This window comes from Bos mutus, unplaced genomic scaffold (assembly GCF_027580195.1).
Source record: "Bos mutus isolate GX-2022 unplaced genomic scaffold, NWIPB_WYAK_1.1 CTG1001, whole genome shotgun sequence".
Classification (NCBI taxonomy): Eukaryota; Metazoa; Chordata; class Mammalia; order Artiodactyla; family Bovidae; genus Bos; species Bos mutus.
Window position 1 is genome coordinate 4,518 of NW_027218467.1, and position 13,971 is coordinate 18,488.

General features: G+C 48.9%; 1 pseudogene; it reads left to right on the forward strand.

Moving 5' to 3' along the window:
- The first annotated feature begins 11,019 nt into the window (after nucleotides 1-11,019).
- LOC138986724 (testis-specific Y-encoded protein 1-like) lies at nucleotides 11,020-13,209 on the forward strand (annotated as a pseudogene).
- The last annotated feature ends 762 nt before the right edge of the window (nucleotides 13,210-13,971 follow it).

Genomic DNA, 13,971 nt, shown 5'->3' on the forward strand with positions numbered 1-13,971 from the left:
AAAAAATAAACAAATGGGACCTAATTAAACTTAAAAGCTTCTGCACATCAAAGGAAACTATTAGCAAGGTAAAAAAGACAGCCTTCAGAATGGGAGAAAATAATAGCAAATGAAGCAACCGACAAACAACTAATCTCAAAAATATACAAGCAACTCCTCCAGCTCAACTCCAGAAAAATAAATGACCCAATCAAAAAATGGGCCAAAGAACTAAATAGACATTTCTCCAAAGAAGACATACAGATGGCTAACAAACACATGAAAAGATGCTCAACATCACTCATTATCAGAGAAATGCAAATCAAAACCACTATGAGATACCATTTCACACCAGTCAGAATGGCTGCGATCCAAAAGTCTACAAATAATAAATGCTGGAGAGGGTGTGGAGAAAAGGGAACCCTCTTACACTGTTGGTGGGAATGCAAACTAGTATAGCCACTATGGAGAACAGTGTGGAGATTCCTTAAACAACTGGAAATAGAACTGCCTTATGATCCAGCAATCCCACTGCTGGGCATACACACTAAGGAAATCAGAAGGGAAAGAGACACGTGTACCCCAATGTTCATCGCAGCACTGTTTATAATAGCCAGGACATGGAAGCAACCTAGATGTCCATCAGCAGATGAATGGATAAGAAAGCTGTGGTACATATACACAATGGAGTATTACTCAGCCATTAAAAAGAATACATTTGAATCAGTTCTAATGAAGTGGATGAAACTGGAGCCTATTATACAGAGTGAAGTAAGCCAGAAGGACAAACACCAATACAGTATACTAACACATATATACGGAATTTAGAAAGATGGTTACGATAACCCTGTATACGAGACAGCAAAAGAGACACTGATGTATAGAACAGGCTTATGGACTCTGTGGGAGAGGGAGAGGGTGGCAAGATTTGGGAGAATGGCATTGAAACATGTGAAATGTCATGTATGAAACGAGATGCCAGTCCAGGTTCAATGCACGATGCTGGATGCTTGGGACTGGTGCACTGGGATGACCCAGAGAGATGGTATCGGGAGGGAGGATGGAGGAAGGTTCAGGATGGATTTTCTTTTAAAAATAAAAAAAATAAATAAAATAAAATATTTGATACAAAAAAAAAAAAAAAAAAGCCAGAGAGCACCAGAAAAACATCTACTCCTTTTTGACTATGCCAAAGACTTGTTTGTGTAGATCACAACAAAACATTTTAAATTCTTCTAAACATGGGACTACTAGAGTATGTTATATGCCTCCTGATAAATCTGTATGCATCTCAAGAAGCAACAGTCAGAAAAGGAAATGGAACAACAGACAGGTTCTGAGTTGGGAAAGGAATATTTCAAGGCTGTACTGTCAACCTCTTTATTGAACTTACATGAAGAGTTCATCACACAAAATGCCAGACTGAATGCAACAGGGTTTGGAATCAACTTTGCTGGGAGAAATATCAATAACATCAGATATGCAGATGACACGATTCATGTGGCAGAACATGGAAAGAACTACGGAGTCTCTTGAGGAAAGTAAAAGAGGAGAGTGATTAAGGTGACTTAAAACTCAACATTCAAAATGAGATTCATGGCATCTGGTCCCATCACTTTGTGACATAAAGATGGGAAACCAATGGAAACAGTGAGAAACTATTTGGCGGGAGCAGGTTCCAAAATCACTGAAGATGGAGACTCTGTTCAGGAAATTAAAATATGCTTTCTCCTTAGAAGAAAAGTTACAACCAGGCTAGACATCACATTATAAAGCAGACAAAGGTCAGTCTAGTCAAAGCTATGTAAAGAGATGAGAATTGGACCTAAAGAATCTTGACCTCCAAGGAATCGATGCTATTGATATGTGGTGTTAGAGAAAACACTTGAGAGTCCCTTGGACTGCAAGGAAATGAAAGGAGTCAATTCTAAAGGAAATCAGTTCAGAATATTGATTGGAAGGGCTGATGCTGGAACTGGATCCTGGATATTTTGGCCACCTGAAATGAAAGGCTGACTCATTGGGGAAGAACCTGATGCTGAGAAAGATTGAAGGCTGGAGGAGAGGGTGACGACAGAAGATGAAGTGCATGGTGGCATCAGGGAATCAGTGGTTATGGGTTTGAGCAGGCTCTATGAGTTGGTGATTGACAGGGAAGCCTGTCATGCTGCAATCCATGGGATCAGGAAGAGTCGGACTTAATGATACTCACCAAACTTACTTAGGTTCTCAGCGAAATGAAAATGGTAAAGAACTCTCTTACCCATCAATTGATAATCCTCACAGATTCCTAATGCCCCCTAAGATTTTTAACTGTTTCTTCAGAGATTCAGCAAGGATGGCCATTCTTTCCATTATATGGGTAAATATCCCCTAGGAAATAATGGAAGGGGCATAATTTACAGAAAGTTGTAGAAGAAAGTACACACATCAGCAAGTCAGCATGACCTTGTCAAAAACATATAGTATGATCCTTTAATCCTTCACACTGATTTCCTTCTGAAACCTGATGATAGGACCTCACCAATCCTGAGGAATGGTCATTGCAAAGGGATGTTATCTAGAACAATTTCTGCCTATTACTTTAGTGATGACACAAAGCAGGCACATTATGGTAATCATGCCTCCGTTAACCTCCCCTAACCAAGACAATAGGCTGCACTAGCCATTGGGGAGCTTACAGGATCACAAGGTCTCCCGTAAATGGTTGGAGCCACCTGGGCCTTTCCCACAGAGGGTTTGCAGGTATGATGAGGTCACCTTTCCATGGCAAAAATTCTTATCTATGGCCACCAGTCTTACTGCCAGTCCTCTGGATTTGTGAGAACCCCACAAGACCAACTCTAGCTTGCAAAGTATACATCTGCTTAAAAAACAAACAAAAGGATAAAATCCAGTCCAAACTGAAGTGCCTAAGGATAATCAAATGGTCCTCAGCTCTATGAAGGGCCATTAGGGCCACAAAAGCATGGATCCAGGCAAATTCATTGTTAACACCTGCAGCCCTTCAAAGGACGTGTCCTGGTAATGGATAAAGATTGTAGATTGTAAGTCCTCTACCAATTTGAGAAATTGTGTCAACAAGACGTCTGAACCTCCCATCTTAGCTAAGCCTAAAAGACGGAATATGTGCATATCAGGCCCAAGGCACATTCAACTGGGAATATTTGGAGGTAACAGTACCAGATATAGGACACTACAGAGAAGGTGTACACAAAAATGAAATAAAAAAAAAAAAGCCTTTTGTGCCAGTTTCAGACTGAAAATGTGCATTTCCCAGATGACCAAGTGAACAGGATTCAAGTCAGTAATAACACTCAACGTAGCCACATGTCAATGCAGATTCCCACTAGGTAACTTCAGAAGCTTCTGTGCAGGCCTGTCTTCAGCCTCTGCTTTCCATTCATAAATTGTGTTCATTCAATCAGCAGACAGTATGAAATATAGGCAATGGGTAGGCACTCAAGGAAGATGATGAAGACTGTAAGAACAAAGTATCTTTCCAGGGCAAGGGACAGACAACACCACAGGTTGGTGATAAGATGGAGGAAGTTGGAGAGGAGAATCAAGGACAGATTTCAGATCTAGCTTCTGGACATTTAGGGTGATGGCAGCTGCCCCAGACCTGGCTGCAGGCCTTGCAGAGATATTTCCAAATGTAATAAATTAATGTGGTCTCTGTCCTCTATGAGCTTTTACAACCTTAAAGCCTCAGCCTATGATACTATACCAAGTATAGAGTCATAGCTTAGAAATTCAAGAGATATTAATTTAGGAAGGGTGTGTGAGACTTGAAGGAGATGTGTTCTATCAGACATGTTCTAACATTTAGCATAATTAACTGGGCTTGAGTCAGGACTTACTTATATGCATGTAGACTGCTATCTTCGGAAAATGCCCATTATTAGATCATATAACCTGATATCTGGGATTTCACTTTCTTGGTGAGTACTTCTCCACTTATGAAAAAGGAAGATAGCACTAGTTTAGAAGGTACATCTTTGTATTAGGACTTTTCTATCAATTTCCCAACTCTACCAATTGCTCTAGGTAACTTCCTGACAGTAGGAAATATGGACAACTATATAGTATCTCCTCCTGCCATACTAGAGGCACTATAGTAAGTGTAAAGACAGATAACACACAAAAGTACATTTACAGCTCATGATTCTTTGCTAATTTTCTTTTCAGTTGATGTATCTATAGGTGTGAGTGGGGTATTAAAGTCCCCCATTATAATTGTGGTACTGTTAATTCCCCCTTTCCTACTTCCTTGCATTTGCCTTGCATCTTGAGGTGCTCCTAAATGGCACAATGGACTAGTTACACCTAATTGTTATATATAGGCATTACACTCATTAGTAATGGAATCATGTTTTTTTCCAGTGCAATCCTGAGCCCACATCTTGGTCCCTGCACAAAAGCAGGCTGTATCCTTCCCATGTTCACGCCCTGAGAAACATTCCTGAGCCCACATCTCTGTCACTGCACTGAACTAGGCTGGGTCCAGCACTTGCTCAAACCCCTGGAAAATACTCATGAGTCCACATCTCGGTCACTGCACTGAACCAGTCTAGGTTCTGCCCTAGTTAGTCCCCTGACACATACCTCTGAACCAACATCTCAGGCCCTGCCCTGAAGCAGGCTGGTCCTTCCCATGTTCAAGCCCCGACAAACCCTCCTGATCCAAACTCTTGGTCACTGCACTGAACTAGGCTCAGTCCTACACTTGTTCATGACCCCGGCAAACACTGCTGCGCCCAAATCTCCTGCCCTGCACATGATCCAGTCTGTGTCTTGCCCTTGTTAGATTCCCCCAACACATACACCTGAGCCCACATCTCAGTCCCCGCACTGAAGCAGGCTGAGTCCTGCCTTTGTTCAAGCCTCCGGCAAACAACCGTGAGCCCACAACTCGCTCCCTGCCCCTGAAATTAGGTCTGTCTTGCTCTTGTTCAATCCCCCAGAAAACACTCCTGATCCCACATCTCACTCCCTGCCCTGAACCCGCCAGGGTCCTGCCCTTGTTCAAGACCCCGACAAATACTCCTGAACCGACATCTTGGTTCATGCACTGAACCATTCTAGGTCATGCCCTTGTTAGATCCACCAACACATACTGCTGAGCGCACATCTCAGTCCCTGCACTAAACTAGGCTGGGTCCTGCCCTTGTTTAAGACCCCAACAAACACTCCTGTATCCATATCACATCCCCGGCCCTGAACCAGTCTAGGTCATGCCCTTGTTAGATCCCCCAACACATACTCCTGAACCCACATCTCGGTCCCTGCACAAAAGCAGTCTGGGTCCTGCCCTTGTTGAAGACCCTGACAAACACTCCTGAGCCTGCATCTCAGTCCCTGCACTGAACTAGGCTGGGTCCTTCCCTTGTTCAAACCCCCGACAAACATTCCAGAGCCAACATCTCTGTCCATGCACTGAACCAGGATGGTTCCTGCTTTTGTTCAAGCCCCCGGCAAACAATCCTGAGCCGACACCTAGCTCCCTGCCCCTGAACTAAGGTGTGTCCTCCCCTTGTTCAACTCCCTGCCCCCCAGGAAACACCCCTGATCCCACATCTCACTCCCTGTACTGAAGCCACCTGGGTCCTACCCTTGTTCAAAACCCTGACAAATACTCTGGAACCCACATGTCAGTCCCTGAACTGAAGCAGATGAGTCCTTGCCCATGTTCAAGCCACAACAAATACTCCTGAGCCCACATATCACTCACTACAATGAACTAGGCTGGGTCCTACACTTGTTCAAGACCCTGACAAACACTCCTGAGCCTGCATCTCAGTCCCTGCACTGAACTAGGCTGGGTCCTTCCCTTGTTCAAACCCCCGACAGACATTCCAGAGCCAACATCTCTGTCCATGCACTGAACCAGGATGGTTCCTGCTTTTGTTCAAGCCCCCAGCAAACAATCCTGAGCCGACACCAGCTCCCTGACCCTGAACTAAGGTGTGTCCTCCCCTTGTTCAACTCCCTGCCCCCCAGGAAACACCCCTGATCCCACATCTCACTCCCTGCACTGAAGCCACCTGGGTCCTACCCTTGTTCAAAACCCTGACAAATACTCTGGAACCCACATGTCAGTCCCTGAACTGAAGCAGATGAGTCCTTGCCCATGTTCAAGCCACAACAAATACTTCTGAGCCCACATATCACTCACTACAATGAACTAGGCTGGGTCCTACACTTGTTCAAGACCCTGACAAACACTCCTGAGCCCACATCTCGGTCACTGCACTGAACGAATCTGCTGCTACCACTGCTAAGTCTCTTCAGTTGTGTCCGACTCTGTGTGACCCCATACATGGCAGCCCACCAGGCTCCCCCATCCCTGGGATTCTCAAGACAAGAACACTAGAGTGGGTTGCCATTTCCTTTTCCAATGCATGAGAGTGAAAAATGAAAGTGAAGTCCGTCAGTCGTGTCCAACTCTTAGTGACCCTGTGGACTGTAGCCCACCAGGCTCCTCCATCCAGGGATTTTCCACTGGAGTGGGGTGCCATTGACTTCTCCGACTGAACGAGTCTAGGTCCTGCCATTGTTCGATCCCCCAATACATACTCCTGAGCCCACATCTGGGTCTCAGCACTGAACTAGGCTGGGTCCTGACCTTGTTCAAACCCCCAACAAACACTCCTGAGCGTGCATCACGGTCCATGCACTGGGTCCTGCCCATGTTCAAATCCCCGACAAAAACTCCTGAGCCAACATCTCCATCTCTGCACTGAATCAGGATGGTTTCTGCCTCTGTTCAAGCCCTGACAAACAATCCTGAGCCAACAACTCGCTCCCTGCCCCTGAACTAAGGTGAGTCCTCCCCTTGTTCAAACCCCCAGAAACACTACTGAGCCCTCATCTCACGCACTGCACTGAACCAGGCTGGGTCCAGACCTTGTCAAAACCCCCGGCAAAAACTCCTAAGCCCACATCTCAGTCCCTGCACTAAAATAGGCTGGGTCAAGCCCTTGTTCAAACCCCCGACAAACACTCTTGAGCCTGCATCACCGTCCCTGCACTGAACTAGGCTGTGTCCTGCACTTGTTCAAGACTCTGACAAACACTCCTGAGCCAACATCTTGGTTCCTGCACTGAACCAGGATAGTTCCAGCATTTGTTCAAGCCCCGGCAAACAATCCTGAGCTGACAACTCTCTCCCTGCCACTGAAGTAAGGTGTGTCCTCCCCTTGACCAATACCCCAGGCAACACTACGATCCCATATCTCACTCACTGCACTGAAGTTCGCTGGTCCCTGCCCTCATGCAAATCCCTGACAAACACTCCTGAGCCAACATCTCCATCCCTGCACTGAACTAGAATGGTTTCTACTTTGTTCAAGCCCCCAGAAAACCATCCTGAGCTGACAACTCGCTGCCTGCCCCTGAACTAAGGTGTGTCCTCCCCTTTTTCAATCCCCCTGGAAACACTCCTGTACCCGCATCTCACGCCCTGCCTTGAAGCCGCCTGGTTCCTGCCCTTATTCAAGACTTTGATAAATGCTCCTGAAACCACATTTTGGTCCCTGCAATGAAGCAGGTGGGTCCTGCCCACGTTGAAGGTCTAACAAACACTTCTGAGCCCATATCTCGCTCTCTACACTGAACTGGGCTGAGTCCTACACTTGTTCAGATTAGATCAGTCGCTCAGTCGTGTCCGGCTCTTTGCGAACCCATGAATCTCAGTATGCCAGGCCTCCCTGTCGAACACCAACACCCGGAGTTCACTGAGACTCACGTCCATCCAGTCAGTGATTCCATCCAGCCATCTCATCTTCTGTGGTCCCCTTCTCCTCCTGCTCCAATCCCTCCAAGCATCAGAGTCTTTTTCAATGAGTCAACTCTTCGCATGAGGTGGCCAAAGGACTGGAATTTCAGCTTTAGCATCATTCTTCCAAAGAAATTCCAGGGCTGATTTCCTTCAGAATGGACTGGTTGGATCTCCTTGCAGTCCAAGGGACTCTCAAGAGTCTTCTCCAACACCACAGTTCAAAAGCATCAATTCTTTGACGCTCAGGCTTCTTCACAGTCCAACTCTCACATCCATACATGACTACAGGAAAAACCATAGCCTTGACTAGACGAACTTTTGTTGGCAATATAATGTCTCCGTTTTTGAATATGCTATTTAGGTTGGTCATAACTTTCCTTCCAAGGAGTAAGCGTCTTTTAATATCGTGGCTGCAGTCACCATCTGCAGTGATTTGGAGCCCAGAAAAATAACGTTTGCCTCTGTTTCCACTGTTTCTTCATCTATTTCCCATGAAGTGATGGGGCTGGAGGCCATGATCTTCGTTTTCTGAATGTTGAGCTTTAAGCCAACTTTTTCACTCTCCACTTTTACTTTCATCAAGAGTCTTTTCAGTTTCTCTTCACTTTCTGCCACAAGGCTGGTGCCACCTGCATATCTGAGGTTATTAATATTTCTCCTGGCAATCTTGATTCCAGCTTGTGTTTCTTCCAGTCCAGCGTTTCTCATGATGTTCTCTGCATGTAAGTTAAATAAACAGTGTGACAATATACAGCCTTCGCATATTCCTTTTCCTATTTGGAACCAGTCTGTTGTTCCATGTGCAGTTCTAACTGTTGCTTCCTGACCTGCATACACATTTCTCAAGAGGCAGATCAGGTGGTCTGGTATTCCCATCTCTTTCAGAATTTTCCACAGTTTATTGTGATCCACACACTTGTTCAAGACCCTGACAAACACTCCTGTGCCAATATCTTGTTCCCTGCACTGAACTAGGCTGGGTTCAGCACTTTCTGAAGTCCCCTGCAAATACTCCTGAGCCAACATCCTGGTCCCTGCACTGAAGCAGACGGGGTCCTGCCCTTTTTGAAACCCCTGACAAACACTCCTGAGCCCACACATCAGAAACTGCACTGAACCAGGCCAGAAACTACACATGTTCAAGCCCCCAACCAACTGTTCTGGGCCTGCATCTGACTCAAAGGCTGGTTTCTGGTCTTATTTAAGCCCGCAGCAAGCAATCCTGAGCCCACAAATCGCTCCCTGTCCCTGGTCTAAGGTGTGTGCTCCCCTTGTTCAATCCCCCAGGAAACACTACTGAGCCTGCATCTCACTCACTGCCCTGAACAAGGGTGGGTCCCGCCAAAGTTCAAGCCATGACAAATACTGTTGTGCCAACATCCCAGTCTCTGCACCAAACCAGCTGTTTCCTGCCCATATCAACCATGGCAAACACTCCTAAGACCACATCTTGGTTCCTGCACTGATAGCGGCTGAGATTCTGGCCATATTCAAGCCCAGACAAACACTCCTGACCCCATTTCTCGCCCCTGAACTGAACTAGGCTGGGTCCTACACATGTTCAAGACCCTGACAAACACTCCTTGGCCTTCATCTGACTCTCAGGCTGATCTCCTTCACTACACTGAACTAGGCTGGGTCCAGCACTTGCTGAAACCCGTGGGAAACACTCCTGAGCCCATATCTGGGTCCCTTCTCTGAACCAGGCCAGGTCCTGCCCTTGTTCAAGCACTCAAAAAACACTCCTGAGCCCACATCTCGATCCCTGCACTGATCGCGGCTGGATCCACCCCTTGTTCATCCCAACAGACACTCCTGAGGCCACATCTCAGTCGCTCCAATGAACCAGGCTGGGTCCTGCCTTTGTTCAAGCCCCCAACAAACACTCCTGAGCCCACATCTCAGTCCTTGCACTGAATCAGGTGGGTACTGCCCATGTTCAAGCTCTTTGTAGAATGCATATATCATATATCAGGACTATAGGATGGCTGGCTTAGCTTGGTCCTCTTGCTGCTTCAGGTCCCACAGGCTTGTGTGATAGGGCAGGCTGGGATGTGTTCTCACATGGAGAACAGTACCACTTTGAAAGGGCCTCAATAGGGTAAATGGCAGACGTGCATGTCTCCGACACCGGTGAGTCATGGAACTTAAGGGGAACTGTCTTTAGAGTCTCCCTGGCAGGCATTGAACAAGGTTCAGGAGTTCCCTCATGCCAGCAGAGCGGGCCCCATTTCTCCCTCTGTGCAAAGTGTGGCCAAGCCACCTCAGGCCTGTGCAGTGTTCACATCTGTCCAGCGAGGAGGGAGGGTCATAATTCAATTCTGCAGTTCAGCAGTGACCGCCCACTGTTGGCTCTCAAGGTTGAAAGCACTCTCGAACGTGTGGACTAAAACCGTCTAATCTCCCATTGCTGCAACTCAGTCAGGACCAGAAGGGCTTGCAAAGGATAAGCGTCTTTTTTGAGAGCTGCTGTCCAGAGAGTGGCAGACGGCGGCAACACTACTTAGAGAGACAGAGACACACAGACATCAGCGCCTGGTACACACACAGAAGGATTGTCCAAAACAGTGCTATGCGGAAGCAAAGATAGAGAGACAAAGAGCGAGCTCTGCACCCTAAACCTCTGGTCTCCCTGAACAGTGGAGATCAACGGTAGCAAATGTTGGGGTTTTTCCCTACTCCCCTAGTATCAGGACAGCAACAGGCTCTCTGTCCCATGAAGAAAAGTATCCAGCCACTTGGCACCCCTGCATATCCTTTGGATAGTCAGGGAGAGCTCCCAGCTATTGCCGGTCCCAGGGGACACAGGAGGGTATTGTTTGGATTGTGGAGCAGGAACCCGTGGTTGGAATTTCCAGGGCCAGGTCAATGACAGCACCTGGGGCTACCCCAGCAACATGCAAAACCCTCTACAATCCTCGTGCAGAATCTGGCCATGTGGGGGCACTGAAGCACAGGAACCGCAGAAGATGCCCTCCGGTCTAGGGGCATGTCCATAAGGGTGCCGCCCACTACCCTCTCCTCCCTTGGTCTAGATTTGGGCAAGGAGCCTGTGCTTGGCTCACAGCCTAGGCTCCTGCCTGTTTTCCACTGATGTCCCAGGGCCCGTTCACCCTGGCCTGGGCTGTCCGGCACCCCTTTCCTTGGCCTCACGCCACCCCCAACACACCACTCCCCACCTCCCGACCATCCCCCTCACTCCCCGCCCCCAAAGAGCTAGTGGGTCCCACAGGTTCACTGCAGCCTGGGCCACCATTATGCACCATTGTCTGTGCTGTTATATCGTGTCCCTTCACATCTGCCCCAGCTTGGGCCAAGAGGAGCGTGAGAGGCGATCAAAGGAAGGTGGGAGCGTCCTGGGACCCTTAGCTGTGAGCCCCAGTACTCAGGGAGAAGCCCCCACCCCTCATCCCGCGACCTGCCATCCAGATGCTGTGCGCAGCTGGAACCTTGCAACCACCAGTTGTCACGCCAAGTGAAGAGGCCATCCTCTTTAGGGTGGAGGCAGTGCAAGACAGCCAGACCCTGGTGGACAGAGACGTGGCAGGGATTGAGCGGGAGTTCCGGCTGCTTGCAGAAGACATCATGGAAGAGGTGGAGGTTGTGGCAGATGAGGAGCAGAAACAGTGGTCCTCCCAGGAGCTGGAGGAGAAGACGGTGGAGGAGCAGGGCCAGGACAGGCCGGGAGGTCCGAGTGAGCACCAGGCGCTAGATGTCCTGAAGGCACTGGCCGCCCTGCAGGTGGAACTGAGCTCTGAGTGTGAGCAAAACCACAGGGCCTACCATCAGAGGAGGAAGCATCACTTGGCTTGGGGGAGTGCCATCATCCAGGGCATCCCTGGCTTCTGGGCCAAAACTGTATCCTTTCCGCTGCTCCTTTGGGTCCACTGCTCATGAGGAGGAGGAGAAGGGGCAGGAGCAGGAGGAGGGGGAGGGGGCGAGGGCACAGGAAGGGCACTGGAGGCCCCTGAAGAAAATGTGGTCCTGGGCAATTGGCAAGCTCCAAAGGCCCAGCAGAGTAGGGTCTGGGCAGGGCTACAGATGTACGTGCTGCAGCCATGCCTTTGAGTGTCTCCTTCAGGCCTGCATCTGAGGAGGAGCAGCACCTGAGGCCTCCAAGTCAGGAATGACCAGAGATGGTACACAAGAGCAGCATCTGCACAGCTATTGCTGTAAATGCGGGTGATCCTGGCATATAGCTAAGACATGGGAGTCATTCACATACACACACAACACACACACATGTACACACACATACACACACACACACACACACACACACACAACCCCTTTGCTTTCAAACACGGATTGTCACAGGACTGCAAATCTGACCATGTAAGCAGTGACATGCCACTACCCAGCATACACAGGTCTGGAGGAGAACAGTAGCGGTCAGAAACCAGTCCCTGCTCGGAGAATGCAGACCACCTCAGATGCACACCACCACAAGGGGCCCAGAGCCATGAGCGTGTCTGATGGTATGGCAAAGCCTGATGACATCAGGGGTGGCCAGGTAACAGGCAGTGCCCAGCTCCTTGCAGATGCCTTTTCCAATATCCTTGTTCCACCCCAGACTAGGACTGATGCTCCTGGCTCTTCTTGGCCTGGCATGTAGCTCCCTGAATGGCTCCTTGACCTAAAGCAGATTATGAGCCACCCTCAAGTTTCCATCATGATCAGCGACCAAGATCAAGACTTTCTCGACTACATGATCGACTTGAAGATCAGTGAGGAAGACTGAGGAAGGATGGGTATGGGACCTGGCAGGGAGTGGGAAGATCCTGTTAGCCATGTTCCTGCACTGTGAGACTTTGGAGAGGAATCATGGACGCTGTTAATGCCTGCCTGGGAGGCAAGCTGGGCCCCTAGAAGTTTGCACCTTTTCCCTCCTCCCTATCCTGGCAGGTGCAGGTGCGGAGCCATCTGCAGTCCCGCTGCAAGCTGATCTTTTCCTTTCAGGACAACCCCTACTTCTTGAACACCATGATCATTAAGGAGTATTACCTTGACATCACTGGTAACACATGGCTCCCAGGGTGATGAGTGTGGGTGTGCAAGCATGTAGATGATCCACCTGTGGAGTCCACCCCAGTCTCCCCTGTCTTTCCGCAGGGAACAGGGCATGTCATTCCACTCCAGTCCACTGATTCTGGGACTTTGAATGGGCATCCCCCAGCCACGGACACGAGGAGCCTTAATTTTCTCAACTGGCTGTCAGGCCACAATGGCCCAGAATTGAACACGATTGCTGATGTGGGGTTGCTTTGGGCCTGCACACAGGTGATGATTAATGTTGGAGTTCTTGGCTGCTCATGGGAGGGTTCAGGGCCTGGTCAGCCCTGGGTTGACCTTGCTCGTGTTGCCAGCAGCTCATCAGCAATGACATGTGGGACGATCCCCTGAAGTACTACCTTGGGGAGGATGATTCTTCCATCAGAGATAACTGACAGAAACACATGTGGTGAGGCGGTCAGGAGATAGGCCCTGAGGGACAGCCTTATCGTAGCTGGGACACTATCCTTTCCCAAATGGGGATGCATTTGGGATGCATCTCTCCTAGGATGCAAAACCACAGGCATCCTAGGAGAGACAGGATGTGAGTGTGGCATGCCTCCAGGCACTTCCAGCCTGCCTCCCTGGCAGTGCAGAAAGGCGAGGAAAGCACAGGTGGTTGTACGTGTTTGACCCTCTGCCCGGATGAGCCTGTGAGGGAGGGAACAGAGTGAGCAAGGAGTAATTGCATGTCCCAAAGGACCTCAGGAGAGTGGGAGACAGGGAAGCCCCTGGGGGCAGTTTGGGGCCTGCTGGTTTTCAGGGTCCAGGGTCTAGGCAATAGCAGTCCTGCCAAAGATACGCCATGGTGGGTGCTGAAAGTCCTGACGTGAAGTTCTTCTTTCCTCTGGGGTCTTGCCACTGGCTTTGGGGGCCTGAGGGGCAAAAGTATGAGTCTGCATCTGAGAGAATTCGAGCAGTCTCGCTGAAGCAAAATCTCTGATTTTGTCATAGGGGATCTGAAACCAGGTGATGCTCAGAGGGAAGCTGCGTTCCAGGTGACCATCTTGGATGCTCCTGGGCCCAAATGGAGGCTGGCTTCCTTGGCATGTGGGCTGTGTAGGCAAGCAGAGATGTGTGACTGTAGGGAGTCCTACCTGGGCCTAATGAGAGCAACTGGAAGAGAGTCTTGACATCTAGCAAATCACTGTGGCCTT